A 19,013-nucleotide genomic window follows, 5' to 3' on the forward strand; every position below is an offset into this window, starting at 1 on the left:
CCCTGCCAGGAGGACAGACACCGCGACGCCGCCGCGCGCGCCACCTCCTGCTTCCCCTGGCCACCTCCTGCTTCCTCCCCGAGCCCTCTAGCGACGCCACGGAGTCGTCCCCGACCGCTATCCCTCTCTCTGCTCGCTCTGGCTCTCTCCCTCTCTCAATTTGGAGCACCACCGAGAGCCACCGGAGGGCGCCGCCGTCGCATCCATAGCCACCGGCCACCCCTCGCCCTTCCGATGAGCTCAGGAGCTCCGTCCCGACCCCATGGAGCTGCACACTGACGCACGCGACCAGAGGAGGCCCCAGTCGACCGGAGCATCGTCGTCTTCATCGCCACGGCCGGCGATCGCCGCCGTTCAATTCACCGCCGACAGGACGTCCCCGAGCCCACTTAGCGTCTCGTCCGACTCCCCGTGAGCTCCTCTTCTCTTCCCCTCACTCCGCGCACTTGATTTCGTCCCCTAGCTCCATCTTCCACCACGGCCGAAGCTCGCCGCCGCCGTGCCTCATCGCCATCGTGGCCAGAGCCATTGTGGCTCGAAGCCGGGCACACCACCGTGCTCCACACCTCACCAGGAGCACATAGCACGCACCAACGCCTCCCCTAGCGCCCTGCATCGCCTAACCCGTCGTTGGCCGAACTCCGGCCGCCGCCTCCCTCGCCGCTGCCGACGCCACAGCCAACCCCAACTCCTCTGGCTTGCTCCATTGGATGCGCACGAGCTCAAGCTCCCTATGGAACCCCTCCGCGCGTCGAATGGGCGCCGGAGCAGCCATTCTGGCGAGCCACCGCCGCGTCTGGTCGTTGCCGGCGGTTAGACGCCGGTGGATTAGCCGGGTTGACCAGGGATTTGACCCCCCTGGGTCACTGACGTGTGGGCCCGTCCCCTGCTAACCTTTGGTTAAGTTAATAACTAAGTTTAATTAAGCCACTGACTCACTGACATGCGGGCCCGGGCCGACTAATTAAACTAGGTTAGGTTTAAGTTATATTAGGATTAGCCGTAGTCACTGACCAGTGGGCCCCACTGGTCAGGTTTGACCAAGCCAGCCCAGTTGACCCTGCTGACGTCACTGTGACGTGGTGCTGACGCCATAATCATTTCTGGATTTAATATTATTCAGGAAATTCCAGAAAATGCCTAAAACTTCTAAAAATCATAGAAAATTAACCGTAACTCCAAATTAAATAAATTATATATGAAAAATTATCAGAAAAATTCAAGGAATCCATCTGTACCACTTTCATGCATGTTAGAACAACTTATAGCTGCTGTTTAGCACAAATCAATTAAATGGCATTTGAATAATCACATATGGAGTTTGAATTTGAATCTTGTATTCAAACCAACTTCATTTAATCTGTTGCTAGTTGCATTAGCTCAAAACACATTCATATTGCCATGTCATGAGCATGCATCATACTGTGCATTGCATTGATTGTGTTCCCTTCTATGTTGCCGGTATTTGTCCCCTCTCGATAGACGTGATACCGATGATGTGATCGTTGACACTGATGAAGACTCAATGTTATCTTCAGAAGTGCCAGGCAAGCAAAAGCCCCTTGTTCATTCCGATAAAATCCCACTCTCCCGCTCCTGCTCTCTTTTACTGCATTAGGACAACATCGATTCATCTGTTACCTGTTGCGGTAGTTGAACCCCTTTATCCTTCGCATGACCTATCATTGCCACAGTAAATAGATGAAACCCACTAGCATGAGTAGGAATTGTTTGAGCCCTGTTGTGCCTACTCATTCATGTTTGTTTGTCACGCCTGCTACTGCTTAGAGTTGAGTCAGGTCTGATTCATCGGGGATGAATCAGAGGTGTGTGAACATGTCCTACTGTGTGTGAGCTAAGTGTGTGAATACGTTTTGGTAAAGGTAGCGGTGAGAGGCCATGTAGGAGTACATGGTGGGTTGTCTCATTGCAGCCGTCCTCAGGAACTGAGTTCTGTGTTTATGATCCATGATTCAGCTACTACCATGCATTGGGCCCTGAAATATGACCCCGCTCGACTTCTTATTCACCCTAGCTCTCTGTCCAGGAGTTGCAAGTAGTTTCTGGTGTTTGTAGCCTACTGGAGGCCGTGGACAGCGCTGACCGTAGGGGTGGGCTGTGATGCGGTAGGTACGTGGCACGGTGTACCGGATGCCCGTTTGGTATCTCGGGAACCCTGTTCACATCGTTTGGGGCTGTGAGCGAAACTCCGGCCGGATCTCCTCATGGATGGAACCCGAATAGGCGATAAACCTGGACTAGAGACTTGAGTGTTTAGGTAGGTCGTGGTCTTCACCCACGTCGGCTTTCGCTTGAAGTCTGCCGAGCACATGTCGTGTGCAGACGCTAAGTGGTGGAAACATGTATGAAGAAGTACACCCCTGCAGGGTTAACATCATCTATTCGAATAGCCGTGTCCGCGGTAAAGGACTTCTGGGTTGCTTATATCAGTTCATAGACAAGTGAAAGTGGATACTCTAAAATACGCAAGATAAGCATGAGTGCTATGGATGGCGTTCTCGTAGGGAGACGGAAGCGGATCCATAGTGGTGTATTGATATGGTGAATATGTGGACTCGTGTGCGCCACCTCAAAAGAGTCGCTTGCAGTCGTAGTTTAGGATAGCCACCGAGTCAAAGCTGGCTTGCTGCAGTTAAACCCCACCATCCCCTATTTGAAAATGATGCATATGTAGTTAGTTCTGATGTAAGTCTTGCTGGGTACATTTGTACTCACGTTTGCCTATTTTATGTTTTTGCAGAGAGACTTCAGTCTCACTAGTAGTTCCACGTGGACTTCGACGTTTAGCTTGTTACCTCAGCTACGATCTTGTGCCTCAGCAGGATTTGGTAGATAGTCAGGCTTCTCAGCCTTTTTCATTTATAGATGTCTGTACTCAGACATGATAGCTTCCGCTTGTGTTTTGATTTGTATGCTCTGAATATTGGGTCGTGAGACCCCTGTTTGTAATATCTCGCTCCTCGGAGCCTATTGAATAATTACTTGAGTCGTAGAGTCATGTTGTGATGCCATGTTGTATTTGCACATATCGAGCATATTGTGTGTATGTTATTGAAATGCTTGGTATGTGTGGGATCTGACCATCTAGTTGTTTATCTTTAGTAGCCTCTCTTACGGGGAAATGTCTCCTAGTGTTTCCACCGAGCCATGGTAGCTTGCTACTGCTCCGGAACACTTAGGCTGGCCGGCATGTGTCCTTCTTTGTTCCTGTGTCTGTCCCTTCGGGGAAATGTCACGCGATGAATACCGGAGTCCTGTTAGCCCGCTATAGCCCGGTTCACCGGAGTCCTGCTAGCCCAGTGCTACAGCCTAGTTTCACTCGCCGATGACCGACAAGTTCGATGCTGGGTCATGGATGCCTGTCCCTGTAAGTCTGTGCCACTTTGGGTTTACGACTAGCCATGTCAGCCCGGGCTCCTTATCATATGGATGCTAGCGACACTGTCATATACGTGTGCCAAAAGGCGCAAACGGTCCCGGGCAAAGGTAAGGCGACACCCGTGGGAATACCGTGCGTGAGGCCGCAAAGTGATATGAGGTGTTACATGCTAGATCGATGTGGCATTGAGTCGGGGTCCTGACACGCCCCCATCGCCGTCATTGACCACATCACCTTCGTTTTCAATGACCACCACCCCATCGTTCTCCGAGGTGAAGGCCCTGACCAACGCATCGACATGATCCTCTACCCAATGCGCCAAGTCGCCCCGGACGACAATGGGCACAGGAGCAATGGAGGCATCAAAGTCGAAGTTGGGGTCGATGTTCAGGAGGTGGCTGAAGACACGGGAGAAGGCGCGCTGAAGCAGGCCACGACCCCTCTCCTCCACAAGCTGCCGAGCTCTGGTAGATTGAGCCTCCAGGCGCGTCACCACCTCGGTGAAGAAGGTCAGGTGGCTGGCGTAGTCACTCGAGTGAGGGGTCGGGGCGTTCTTGTCGCAGATATAGCCTAGGGCGGCATTGGCCTTGTTCCGAAGGTCTTGAAGCATAGGGGCATGCTCACGCTCCAGCGTTTGGCATTGGAGCACTTCTTCTCTGTTTTGCCGAGCGACGGGCTCGACATCGTCAATTCGCTTCCGGAGGGAAAGCAGCTCGGCGCAGGCGGAGGCTAGGTCCGCCTGCGCCATAACCAGGGCGGCGGTTGTGGCCTCAGCATGCCTCTCGGCCTCGTCCAACCTGGGCCTGAGGGCGGCGGCCCTGCCCGTGCCCTCCTGTCCGGCGAGCTCCAGCCTCAAGCCATATCTGCCTTCCATATCATCGCGAACCACGGCTACCCGACGGTTGATCTCTTCTTCGACTCCGGCCTCGCGGACCCCGACAGCATCTTCAGCTTGAGCGACTTGACGCTCCCTCATCTCCAGCCACTCGAGCTCGAGGCTGCGCTCGATGGCCTCCAGGGCCAGCGCCTCCTCGCGCCGCCGGATCTCCTCTTCTTCCGCAGGCGTCCCCCTCATCAACACAAGGGTGGCCCCGTGCGCCTTGACTTGCTGGAGCTCCCACGCGCTCCAGGCCTGGAGCTCCCACGCGCGCTCCTCCGCAGCCTCGCAGCGGCGATCGGCCTCATGAGCTTCCTCCAAAGCTCGTGAGCGGGCCTCATTGGAAATCTTGAGGGACGCCTCAACCTTCGGGTTCTCGAGGTCGCGATGATAACGGCCAAGGTTGATGGCCACTTGCAGCTTGCGCCGCTCGTCCACCAACCGAAGACCTTCAGCCTCAAGACGCGAGTCGACGCCACCAAGCTCTTCACCAAGGCGGTTCATCGCACCCATCGCCTCCTGGAAGAGCTCATGGTGGACCACGCTGCGCCTGCGCTCGAGCTCGAACACTCGCCCCATCTCGTCCTCCGCCTCGGGGGCTACGGGTGGAGCATCAAGTGACGCGCCATCTCCTGGTTTGGGGCTGGGGGCTGGCGCTGCCCCAGGCACTAGCTGATCCTCGTGAGGGGCCCGGACCGAGCAAGGCCCGCCACTTGAAGGAAGCTCCAGCGTCGAGGCTAGCCACCTACCAACTGTGAAGAAGGGAGGAGCCATTGGCACGCCTGCTGCGCTCCGAGCAAGGCTGCATAGAAAGGACAACGAAGGCACAAGCTCGAGGTGCCTTGACGACAGACCAGCTCCCGAGGCTGACCCCACGCCGCGGGCAGTATCTGAGCCAGAAGCACTGGAGCTTCGCGAGTACGATGGGACAAGAGAGAGCTGCTTCTCCGGAGCTTTCGCGGCCTTAGCAGAAGGGGACCTGAGGGGGTAGTCATCAGGAAGGGAAGGCGACACATAGAAGATCACCAAGGAGAGGTACTTACTCGTCGATGGCGGTGTACTTCTGTCGTTTCAATGGTTCGAAGACGCTGCCACCGCTAGGGGATCCCTTCCTCTTGCGGAGCTCCTCGAAGTCGATGCAAAGGCAGCCGAAGCGCTGGACGTGATGGCCGGAGCACGGCAGAGCCGAAGAAGAACCAAGAGGAATGGCTTCAGGGGAGCCCGGCTGCGGCAAACAGCCCGACTCTCTATCGCTGCGACCTCCCGAGGCCCCTGAAGCCTCGACCTCGGGAGCCGCATGCCGCACCTCATCAGCGACTGGCGCCTCAGGAGAGGCCTCGCAAGCTCCCGAGGACGACACCCCTGGATCACTGCTCGGCGCGTGCTCCTCAGCACCTGAGCAGCCGGCCCCCGTTCCAGCTCGCTCCCCCGCACCATCACCTGGGCCGAGCCCGTCACCGGCGGCGAAGAATGGGACCATGATGACGGGATTCTCGAGGGGTCCCTCCAAGCCAATTGGGCGCAACCCCCACTCATCAAAGGAAGGCATGGTGGCGACAAAGGTAACCTTGTTCTCGCTGCTATACAACATGCAGCTCTTCCTAGGCATCTCGTTTGGCAAAGGGACACCGGATAGCACCATGAGCACAGTTTGCCGCGCAGCAAGAGGAAGCCCCTCCTCCTGAAACCTCATGTTGTCCTGACTGCTGAGCAAGTCCCACATCGGGCGAGAATGGTGCTGAAGCGGGGCAACTCGATGCTTGACGAACTCCCTCACCACCATGGGCGCAGTCACACCAAGGTCCTTCAACCACCGCAACCTGGCCCAGGCTGGGGCAAGGCAGGGGCTCACGAGCCTCTGGTGGCCCCAGCCAGAGTTTGGAATGGCAGGCCCCACCGGAGCTTGGAGCATAGGGTTGAGCACGCTGGCATCAACAAACACCCATCGCGTGTGGAATTCGCTCGCGGATGAAGGAAGCTCGAAGTCAATCCCCATGCCTGCCGTCGCCGCCACGGCCTAAAAGCCCACACACCCTGAGCTCTACCGGGCCCCGATGAGATGTAGCGAGAAGAAGTGGCGGAGGAGCGCCACGGAGGGGGTGATGCCCACCATGGCCTCACACAGGAAGGCGAAGACGACAAGAAGGGTCACCGATTGGGGGTCGAGATGAAGCATATGGATCTGGTAGTGCTCAAGCACCGCGTTGAAGAAGGCGGAGAACGGAGGAAGCAGGCCAGCCCAGAGGGCATCAATGAAGATCGGGATCTTGGTGACTGCCCGACCATGCTAGAGCGAGATGCAGGCCAGGCCGGCGTCTCTCCCCACTCGTTGAAGCTGGAGGCAAGAATGGGGCACACCTTTCCCATGGCCTCATCGTTGAGCACCCGAGGCCGACTGAGCGCCGGCTCGAAGGGTAGGGGCGCAGTTGGCAAGGACAGAGGTTTCTTCCCCTTGTCAGCTTGCTTCGGCACCATGACGGTGAAGTGAGCAGAGCGCTGGTCGGATTGAGGAGGCGGAGCAAGGCGACGAGGAAGCAGGGAGATTGGAAGATTGGAAGAGGCAGGCGCGGAGATGGAAGAATAACTATGCAAGAAGTGGGGTCGCATAGCCGGGCGGATTCAAAGGCAGCGTCGGAAAGAGGAGACGCCCACGTCCAATCAACCGCCACGCGTCAACCGAGGCCGCGGGCTTTGGGGGCCCGCGGCGCTTCAGGCTTGACCCTTGGCTTCGCCGTGAAGCCAAGCCCGAGCGCACCTTGGGCCCGGGGGCTACTGTCGGCGTTCTGGGAATGGGGGTCCCCAAACTTGCCTACCTGTGGCCCGCGGCGTGACTGAGCCAGCAGGTCGTACGGACCATCCTCACCAACAAAGCACCCAAGACCCTCGCGAGGGTCCAAGCCTCGCGAGGCGGATGATGCAAGACCTCCTCTGGAGTGGCCTAGCTAGGCAAGCTCACGAGGAGCGGAGATATCAAGGCGAGGCAAACCTCACGAGGTTCTCGTGACGTGAGCCGTGACGATCGACACCAGGCGGGCGCCAGCGCGCACATCATCCTTGTTTCCTCTTTGGTGCAAAGGGGGCAAGCATAGCCATGGAGTACTGAGGCCTCAGGCAAAGGTTGCCATTTCAGTGCAACAAGACCAAAACCATGGACTGCAAGACGGAGGTCACCGTGGAGCCCAGAACAACATCACCACCAGAACTTTGTGCAGGCGAAGACTACTTTTGTCAGGATAGCTTGTACTAGTTCTCCCCCTTCAAATTAGCCCGCCATTGTTGGCTCCCTTCCCGCTCGATATTTGGGAAGAGGACCAGGGCCTCTATAAATAAGACTAGCCACCACAGTGGAGGGGACGATTGGATCGGAGCTTGAGAGAGACCACCCCCACACACACACAAGCTCGTCGAGCACAAGAACGCCTCAACCTCGGGAGGTCGTTCTTCCTTTGTATTGTTCATCATCAGCCCAAGAAGCAATCCACCACCACCACACTGGAGTAGGGTATTACACCACAAAGGTGGCCCAAACCAGCATAAACCCCGTGCCCTTCTGTGTTGTGAGTTCGTCGAGTTCGTCCGCGAGATCCTAACGAGCTAGGGCGTAGATAGGTTGGAGGGACAGACTTCACGCGCACCCCAGTGTTCGAACCTTAAGGGTTTGTCGGGACCCCATACCCTGACAAAAACATTTTTCTAGACTCAACAACGTCAGCGATTCGATCAAGCAGGGGGATCCTAAGTCGGGGAAGGCTCTGATTACCAACTTGCAACACCCACGATGCGGCTATATCTCCCACGTGTCGGAGCACGACTTAGAGGCATAACCGCATAGTAGGCATGTCGCAAGAGGGGTAATCTTTACACATCCCATGTACTGAATAAGAAAGAGATAAAGAGTTGGCTTACAATCACCACTTCAAACAATACATAAATATAGCATACATCATCCAGAATACAATCAAGGTCTGACTACAGAACCAACATAAATAAAGGACAACCCCAAATGCTAGATCCCCGATCGCCCCAACTGGGCTCCTTTACAGATCATCCAGAAAAGACACATAGTAACGGCCCGAATCCTCGTCGAACTCCCACTTGAGTTCGCTAGCGTCTGTAAGGGCATACTTGTCCCTAAGGTGTTTTGGTTATTGATGACAATGCATTTGCGGACTAATCGTGTGTCTCGAGTATTTCAGATAATCCATGACTAGGCACGAGACGGTTAGGAGCCCCTCGAAGATTATTGAAGACGGCGGTTTTCTAAGTTCCTTTTTCGGTGTATTTGAGTCATAGGAAAGTCATACTATTAAGAGGGGGTCCGCTTTGGAAAGGTTTGGGTGGAATCGTCACGTACATGCTTACTCCTGTTTGCACCACATTTCCTTTAGCACCTTGGAGCATCTTTCGTTTCTTCTTGTCTGTGCAAAAAGAAGTCTTCCCTTCTGTTGTTGTTCTGAGGCTTGTGGTAGTACTGCTCTTCGGAGCGGTAGTACCGCAGGCCCCTGCGGTAGTACCGCATGCCTTTGCGGTAGTACCGCAGGTGGTCACGGTAGTACCGCTCCTTGGGAGTCGTAGTACCGTGAGCCCTGGTCCGGCACAGCAGGAGTAGCGGAAGTAGGAGCGGATGTAATTTTTTACATCCGCTCCCCGCACAGTAGTACCGTGTACCTTCAGCGGTAGTATCGTGTCGGACTTTTTGCACTATTTTGTTTTCAGCGGTACTAGCCACGGACGTTTATCTGTCCACGGCCTTCCCAGGCTGGCCCAACCCTACCTTGCGGTAGTACGGCAAGGTTGTGCGGTAGTACTGTAAGGCCCACGGTACTACCGCGCGGTAGTATCGCATACCTTCAGCGGTAGTACCGTGGGACTTTTTGCACTATTTTGTTTTCAGTGGTACTAGCCACGGATGTTTATCTGTCCACGGCCTTCCCAGGATGGCCCAACCCTGCCTTGAAGTAGTACCGCAAGGTTGTGCGGTAGTACCGTAAGGCCTTGCGGTAGTACCGCTTGGCAGGCGCGGTAGTACCGCTTATCGCGGGCTGGTTAAGTGGATAACGGTTGGATTTCTCTCTCCACTATATAAGGGGTATCTTCTTCTCCGAGTTGACTACCTCTTCCAACCCTAAGCTCCATTGTTGCTCCAAGCTCCATTTTCGCCCGATCTCTCTCCCTAGCCAATCCAACTTGTTGATTTTCTAGGGATTGGTTGAGAAGGCCTCGATCTACACTTCCACCAAGAGAAATTCGATTCCCCCCATTAATCCCTTGCGGATCTTGTTACTCTTGGGTGTTTGAGCACCCTAGATGGTTGAGGTCACCGCGGAGCCATATTCCATTGTGGTGAAGCTTCGTGGTGTTGTTGGGAGACTCCGGTTAAGTTGTGGAGATTGCCCCAACCTTGTTTGTAAAGGTCCGTCACTGCCTCCAAGGGCACCAATAGTGGAATCACGACATCTCACATTGTGCGAGGGCATGAGGAGAATACGGTGGCCCTAGTTGCTTCTTAGGGAGCATTGTTCCTCCACGCCGCTCTAACGGAGACGTACTTCCCCTCAAAAGGAAGGAACTTCGGTAACACATCCTCGTCTTCACCGGGTCCACTCTTGGTTATCTCTTACCTTTACTTATGCAAGCCTTTTAGTGTTACTTCTCTTGCTTGCTTCTGTGCTTGTTGTTGTTGCATAATATAGGTTGCTCACCTAGTTGCACATCTAGACAACCTACTTTGATGCAAACTTTAATTTGGTAAAGAAAAGATAAAAATTGTTAGTTGCCTATTCACCCCCCTCTAGTCAACCATATCGATCCTTTCAATTGGTATTAGAGCCTCGTCTCTTTACTAAGGACTTTTCCATCCGAAGAGTATGGTTGACACCATAGACGGTGTGGAGGAGCACTCCGGTGTGAATCCGATCTTGTCTATGGGAGATGGGGGAACCTCGGTCTCCCGTGAGGAATTCAATGTAGCCTTGGAGACATTGAAAACCTCAATGACAACCGAGGTTGAAAGCAAGTTTACTAAATTCATTGAAGGGCTTAAACTATCCACCGCACGATTGAAAGTGGGTGATCCCACTGACAAGGTGATGGATGCTAACTCCGACAAGGGGGAAGCTAGTAGTGAAAAGGCTCCTTCTTCTAGTGGTAAAAATGGCACCGACATCTTTGCCCATGTGGAACCACCACTTGTTTATGGTGGACCGATTCCTTCCACTCATTTGAATCATGGCGGTCCTCCCCCTAAGATTGTCAAAAATGAGGACTTTGATTCTTGGGTTTATCGCTTTAAGCGCCATTTAAATCATGTGAATACTAATCTTTGGAGAATCATTGAATAAGGTTTCTATCCGCATGACCCAAGCAACTTCACTCCACGAGAAGCCGCGGATGATCAATTCAATGAGAATGCTCTCTTCATCATCCAAGATGCAATTCCACCCGAAGATTTACCACATCTTCGGCCCTTTGCCTTGGCCAAAGATGCATGGCTTTGTGTTGCCTCTCTCTACCGGGGAAGCGCAAGCATTCAACGCTCCAACTATGAAGTAGTGCAAGATGAAGCCGATGAGTTTGCAATGAAATAAGATGAACAACCTCGTGAGCTTTATCGGAGAGCAACCAAACTCGCGGTCTCACTCCGAGATCATGGGAGCAAGTACATGGATGAAAATTGGATCAAACGCAAATTCCTCAAGGCAATGATGCCTTACCACAAGGCCGTGTCCTCCGTCATTCGTCAAAGGCCAGACTTCCACACTTTGACCTCAAGTGAAGTGTTGGATGAGTTTGTGGCTATGAACATCTTGGACAAGACCACCAACAATGCGGTGCTTCGCTCTCAAAGGGCAAAGAAGCCCAACCTTGCATTGAAGGTCAAGGTTTGTGTTGAAGAAGAAGAAGAGGAAGAAGAGGAAAGCAACCCCGAAGATACAAAGTATGCCTATCATGAACACATGTCACTTGCTTCAAGGGAATTTTGGAGCAAGAAGAGCTCAAGGCCGAACTTCAACAAGAATAACTCAAGTGGCACGAAGAGCAAGCAACGTGTGAGGACTTCCTACAACTGTGGCAATGTGAGCCATTTTGTTGTGGAATGCCCGTATGAGAAGAGGGAAGACAATGGTGGCAAGCTCATCCAAAAGGACAAAGCCAAGTATTTCCCCAACAAGAGCAACTTCACCAAGAAGAGACCTCACAAGGCGTTGGTGGTTCGAGAAGAGTACCCTGAGGATGATGATGATGATGATGATGATGGTGATTCGGTTGCCATGGCCTCCGTTGCCATTGCAGAAACTACACGAGTGTCTCTCTTCGCACCCAATGAAAACATCACCGCCAAGTGCCTTATGGCTAAAGCCACCAACAAGGTAACCCCCAACATCAAAACTACCATCATTAATAATCCTTTCATGACGGATTGCATTGATGAATGTGAGGGATCTAATGTGGAGAAAAATGAGTTTGAGGCCTTTATGGGTAAACTCAAGGGTAAGTCCAAGAAGCATTTTGATGCTCTCTTGGAACAACTTGGTGTAGCCAATGACATGATCGAGGCTCATGAAGATACTATCTCCAAGATGGAGGGGCATAGTCGTGACTATGCCGATGAGATTTCAGATATTTCCAATGCTCTTGAGGAAGAGCGTGGTCTTTGTTTGGCTCTTGAGGAGTCACACAACGTTGATCACGCTAAGTTAAAGAAAGATTTTGATCATGCTCTCGTTATCTCTCGTGTGCTAAACTCCGAGAAGGCCAAGCTTGGGGTTGATCTTGCTAGACTCAAAGAGGAGTTTGATCTACTTGACAAGGCTCACAAGGTCTTGAAGGGTGCTCATGCTAGCCTCAAAGAGTCTCATGATCAACTTCAAGTAAAGATAACCAAGGAAAAAGCCACTTTTCCTCGTATGATGTTAATTGATAATGCAAATGCTGCTAACCCATGTTGTGAGCATGTGCATCTTCTTGAGGAGAACACTAAGCTAAAAGTTCAACTTGAGAAAGGTCTTGTATCTTGCATACAAGGCGAGAAGAACCTCAATGACCTTTTGACCAACCAAAAGGGAGTTGTGGCCAAGGAAGGGATTGGGTATGTGCCCAAGTCCAAGAACAAGAAGAAGAATGACAAGGGCAAACGACCTCCTCCTCTCAAGCAAACCTTTGTGAAGGAGGGAGAGGGTGCTACTAAGGAGAATGAGAAGAACTCCGTGAGGGGTAGTGACGCCAAGAAGGGCAATGCTTCCACTCCCAACAAAGCCGGCGACTTTAACCCTTCTTATGTATTGTGCCGTGCTAGAGATGGGCATGTTTATGCCAAATTTCTTGGTTCTCCTTATGAGTACATTGAATGGTCTATTTGGGTTCCTAAGACCCTTGTTACTAACATCAAAGGACCCATTACAAAATGGGTACCTAAAACCAAGCATTAATCTCTTGTAGGTGTTTGCTTTCGGTGGGGGATCATGGTTGCTCGATAGTGGAGCTACTAATCATATGACCGGAAGCAAGGACTTGGTGGTGGACGTGCAAAAAATTACATCCATGCCCACCAACGTCTAGTGGGGTGATGCCTCATCTTCTAAGGTATTGGGACTCGACAAAGTTGTCATTTCTCATGATCTTACGAACAAGAAGGTCATGCTTGTTGAGTCCCTTGCATACAATTTACTTTCCGTTCGTCAACTAGCACTCATGGGCTTTGCCACTTTCTTTGATATTGATACCGTGGCCCTCTTGTGGAGCAAGACTCTTAAAGTAGCCTTTGTTGGGCATGTAGAGAATGGTCTCTATGTGATTAACTTTTCGGAGCGACCCACTAAGACCGCGACATGCCTAATGGCTAAAGTTGACGTGGGATGGCTTTGGCATCGCCGTCTAGCCCACTTCAATATGAGATCTTTGCAAAGTCTTCTCAAGGGGGACCATGTCCGTGGACTAACAAATGTTAGTTTTGCCAAAGATCGTGCTTGCAGTGCTTGCATCGAAGGAAAGCTACATGAGAAGGCTCACCCTCCCACGACTATCATCTACTCGAAGAGGCCTTTGGAGCTCCTTCATTTGGATCTCTTTGGACCTCCATACTTTGATAGTCTTGGGGGCAGAAAGTATTGTTTGGTGATTGTGGATGACTATTCAAGATACACTTGGGTATATTCCTTCAAGAGGAAGAGCGAGACCCAACAAACCGTCATCGACTTTGCAAATGAAGCCCAACGACAACACAATGCAAAGATCTTGACTACAAGAAGTGACAACTGCTCTGAGTTCAAGAACTACACCTTGGATGAGTTTTTGAGTGATGAGGGAATCAAGCATCAATATTCCGCACCTTATAGCCCTCAACAAAATGGTGTAGCGGAGAGGAAGAACCAGACATTGATGGATGCGGCAAGAACCATGATGGCGGAGTTCAAGTCTCCCTACAACTTTTCGGCCGAAGCCATCAACATCGCGTGTCATGCATCTAATCGGCTCTACCTCCGCAAAGGCTTGAACAAGACTCCATATGAGATACTCATCGGTAACAAGCCCAATCTCAAGTACTTCCGGGTGTTTGGGTGTAAGTGTTTCATTCTCAAGAAAGGTGTCCGTTTGTCTAAATTTGAGGCTAGAGCTTATGAGGGCATATTTGTTGGTTATGCTACAAACTCTCATTCTTACCGTGTTCTCAATAAGTCCACGGGACTTATTGAGTAAACGTGTAACGTGGAGTTTGATGAGAATAACGGATCCCAAGTGGAGCAACGTGGTACTTGTGATGTAGGTGATGAAATTCCTCCCCAAGCCATAAGAAGAATGGGTGTTGGTCATATCCTACCCATTGAGGAACCCCTTGTGGCCGAAGGAGAAGGACAATGTTCCACTCAAGTGGAACCTTCATCAACCCAAGACCCACACGCTTCCGAAGAACAAAGTGAGGGCCCTCAACCTCAAGAACAAGACAAAGGGCAAGGTCAATCTCAAGATGGTGTTGTAACATCAAGTGATGCCGAAGGTCAAGTTCCCTCCTCCGAGCAAGTTCAAGATTAATAGCTTCGACGAGATCAAGAAGAAGCTCAAGACGACGCTCAAGATGATCAAGTGATCACTCCTCGTCTCACCCCCCGAGGAGGAATTGAAGCGTCGTGCCGCCAAGGTTGCTTCCAAGCTCTCCACCAAGGATCATCTCTGACAAATGTGCTTGGAAGCTTAAGGAAGGGGTAAGCACTCATAGACAATTAGCCAACTATTGTGAACATCACGCGTTTGTCTTGTGTGTTGAACCCCAAAAGGTCTATGAGGCGCTCGAAGATTTGGATTGGCTCAATGCCATGCATGAAGAACTCAATAACTTCGAGCGCAACAAAGTGTGGAGATTGGTGCCAAGGCCTATGGGGAAGCACAATGTCATTGGAACCAAGTGGATATTCAAGAACAAGCAAAATGCTCATGGGATTATCATTCGCAACAAGGCTCGCTTGGTAGCACAAGGCTACTCCCAAGTCGAGGGTATCGACTACGGTGAAACCTTTGCTCCCGTTGCTCGTCTTGAATCCATTCGCATGTTAATTGCATATGCTTCTCATCATAACTTTAAGTTACAACAAATGGATGTGAAGAGTGCTTTTCTTAATGGTCCTATTAATGAATTGGTTTATGTCAAGCAACCCCCCGGGTTCGAGGATCCCTACTTTCCCGATCACGTGTATCAACTCGATAAGGCACTCTATGGCCTTAAACAAGCCCCACGTGCGTGGTATGACCACCTTACCAAGTTGTTACAAGACCGTGGTTTTGAAGTTGGGCTAATCGACCCCACTCTTTTTACTAAGAAGGTCAAAGGGGAGTTGTTTGTGTGCCAATTATATGTTGATGATATTATCTTTGGTTCCCCTAACAAAGCTTTCAATGAGGAATTTGCCGCTCTCATGACCTCAAAGTTCGAGATGTCTTCCATGGGAGAGTTGAAGTTCTTTCTCGGGTTCGAAGTGAAGCAAAGGAGAGAAGGAACCTTCATCAACCAAGCCAAATACACTCAAGACATGCTCAAGAGATTCAAGCTAAGTGATGTCAAGCCGGCTTCCACTCCCATGCCCACCAAGTGCCAACTTGACATTGATCCCAATGGTAAAGCGGTGGATCAAAAGGTATATCGCTCCATGATTGGCTCCTTGCTTTACCTTTGTGCATCTAGACCGGATATCATGTTGAGTGTGGGAATTTGTGCATGGTTTCAAGCCGCACCTAAGGAAAGTCACTTTGTGGCGGTCAAGTGAATCTTTCGATATTTGGCTCATACCCCAAACTTTGGCTTATGGTACCCAAGAGGAGAAAACTTCAAGCTTGTAGGTTATTCGGACTCGGATTGGGTGGGAGACAAAGTGGATAGGAAGTCCACTTCCAGAGGGTGCCAATTTCTCGGCTGCTCTTTGGTGAGTTGGTCTTCCAAGAAAAAAAGTTGTGTGTCTCTCTCGTCCACCGAAGCAGAGTATGTGGCAGTCGGTAGTTGTTGTGCACAACTCTTTTGGATGAGGCAAACTTTAAAGGATTACGGTGTCATTTGTGACAAAAGTGCCTCTTTGGTGTGACAATGAAAGTGCTATCAAGATTTCTCTCAACCCGGTGCAACACTTCAAGATGAAGCATATTGAGATCCGGTATCACTTCATCCGGGATCATATTAGGCGATGAGATATCGAGCTCAACTATGTCAACACTCTTGATAACCTTGTAGACATCTTCACAAAGCCCTTGGATGAAGCAAGATTTCGCGAGTTAAGGCATGAGCTAAATATCATTGATTTGAACAATGTTGCTTCAACCCGAGCACACCCCACCATACTCAACTTGTTATCTTGTTTAGGTGTAGGCATGGACATAGGGGGAGTGTTGTTATCTCAATGAACTCTCCCTCCCCCCCCCCCATTATGCATAAATTGATCAACTCTTTCACATTAGCCATTTTGATGGCACTTGTGCTTCAAAGACGAGTTTTGGTCATGGGCCCAAGGATAATTCTTCGCGGTGCCATACCAATTGACTCAAACATAGGTGGCTCCGGCCACCACCCTCTCCTTGGAGAGGTTCTCATGGTTGGTCCTTGTTGTCTCTTTCTTTCTTTCTCCGTGCTGAGCGTGTTCGTGCGGTGTCTCGTTCGCTTGTCGTTCTTTTTCTCGCGTAGCCCCCTTTTTCTTTTCTTTGTTCTTGCATCATTTTGAGCTCACGGTACTATCGCGGCCTTCCATGGTACTACCGCTTGTGGAGTGCGCAGTACTTCTGCACCCAGCACGACACTAATTTTTTACTGGCGCTTGGGGGAGCGGTACTACTGCGATGATATGTGGTACTACCGCGCTGCCGAGGGCGCGTGGGGATAAGACTCGGGCAGGGGGGTTCCAACTCCCCCATACCCATTCGTCTATCTCTCTCCCCACTGCCTCTCTCTCTCCTGCTCAAGAATGGCGCCGGAGAGCCTCGCCAGATCTCCATCCCCGGCTGCTCTCCTCATATTCTAACCGGTGGGATCGTTCCCCACCACTTCCTCTTGCCATGGATCAAGGTCTCTCCGCAAATCCCTCTCTTTTTGTTCGTGCTTTCGCGTCTTGGTTTTGGGGAGATGCATGTTGATTCTTGAGATTGTAGGCCAAATCTTTGCAAGAGTAGGATGTAGGAGAGTAGTGATGCGTAGAAAGTGTACTTGATATGTTGTCCTATGGTAGATCTGATCAACCGTAGTACCACCTCGTTGTCACGGTTGTTCTCAGATTCATCTGTTCGGATCTGATTCCGTGCGGTACTACCGCCTAGCAGGTGCGGTACTACCGCTCGTACGGTACTACCGCTCCTCAGGCGCGGTACTACCGCACGGGCAGCGGTACTAAGGCTCTACTGCCGCTCCGAGCCCCGGTACTACCGTGCCATCGTGCGGTACTACCGCGACTAGGAGCGGCACTAATTTTTTAGTACCGCGCGACCAGGCCGTACTACCGCTGCTGTCAAATCTTCCTCATGGCACTTATCATATGCATTTTCTATGGTTTCTTGTGTTTTGTTGTGGTCTTTGTTTTGACCCGTCTCGCTTCTCGTGTGTTTTTGTGCTTTGTGTGTGTGTCTCAGGTGGTGGCTCCGGTGTCCCTGCTCGTCGTTCCAATCCAAGCAGAGACACGGGTTCCAAGCGTCTGCGCAACCAAGAGGATGTTCCTGAGGGCTCCAATGCCCCCAAGAGCAATGTCAAAACCACTGCTAGCAAGGTCAAGGAACCAACAAGGGACATGGATGAGATTCCCCTTGCTGAGTTTGTCCCTCTCAGGAAGATCAACCCCTATGCGCATCCGTGCGCAAACTTCAGAGGGAATGAATTGTTTTGGACCAAGTAGCAGAATCTCATTTACTTGGATGTGATCAAGGCCAAGAAGAATCGGTATGTGGATGTGCACTGGATTGACATGCATCACATGAGGGAGGAGAAGCATCGTCACTACTTTGGTGAGGCCATGGACCTTATTGAGCAGTTTGCCATTGAGGATGTGATCTCTTTTCATCTGGACTATGACCCCGAGCTGGTGGCCCAATTCTTTGCCTCGGTCCACTTCCACTCTGGGGAGGATCGGAGGATTACCTGGATGACCAATGGATGCCAGTTGACTGCTACTTGGAAGGAGTTCATGGATTTGCTCAGAGTGTCAGATGAGGGGCTCCACACACCGGTTGGTGTTCGCCCTCATGCCAACGCCGAGTCAGCTAACAAGGACAAGCTTATGTTGTTCTATGTTGAGAAGAAACTAGCCAGTGGCAAGTCGATGTGGGTTCTCAACCCGTTCCTTGACATCATGCACCGGATCTTCCGCCACTCCCTCTTTCCTCGCATTGGGGACAAGGACAAGGTGCATGCCTATCTTGTGGACATGTTGCTCATTTGTGAGGAGACCCGAGTTTCTCAGACTCAACCACTTGATGTCTCACATATCATGTGGTGTGAGCTTTGGTTCGCGGTATTCACCCGCAAGGTACCCATCTATGGTCCTTACTTGTTCCTCCTGATATCGAAGACTTGGGAGAAGATCTATCCCACGGAGGAGTTTCTGGCCCTTGACTGGATCCATCATGACTCCATCAGACTCCGCATCAAGCCCTAGTGGGCTAACACTACTACTCGTGTTGAGGCTGAGGCTGCTTAGATGGCAGCTAATGAGGAGGAGATTGAGGAGGAGAGTGCGGCTGAGGACAGCTCTGCGGGATATGCACCTCCCTCCACTGAGCCCTCATGGGCGAAGAAGCTGAAGGCCAAGATGAAGGCCTTGTTCTACATGCAGGCCAAGGGGCGGTATCGGACTCACGTGGCCTCAAAGGAGAGTCACCGCCGCGACAAGAAGATCATGAGGGTGTTTGGAGAGGATGTTTCTGGCGGCTCTGAGGAGCACATCACTCCAGAGGCTGAGTGGATGGCAAAACAAGGCTACAGGTGGACTGATTCTGAGGAGGAGCACATTCCCGCGGCCAAGTCTGACGAGGAGTGTGCGAGTGACTACTCCGCTTGAGCCACCACTTGTGTTGTAGGTGTCCTCTCTGCCTTTTTGGCATCTCGATGCCAAAGGGGGAGAGAGTGTAGGGATTTGCCATGTCGTGTTTGCTTCGCTTGTGTTTGGTTTGTTGAACCGTGTTTGCTTTGGTTTGGTTTGAGTTTATTTGAGCGTGTGAGACTTCTCTATCATATGGTGTAAGACATATGCACTCTATCTATCGCGAGCTTATGATATT

The sequence above is a fragment of the Triticum aestivum genome, chromosome 6A, assembly GCF_018294505.1.
Source record: "Triticum aestivum cultivar Chinese Spring chromosome 6A, IWGSC CS RefSeq v2.1, whole genome shotgun sequence".
Classification (NCBI taxonomy): Eukaryota; Viridiplantae; Streptophyta; class Magnoliopsida; order Poales; family Poaceae; genus Triticum; species Triticum aestivum.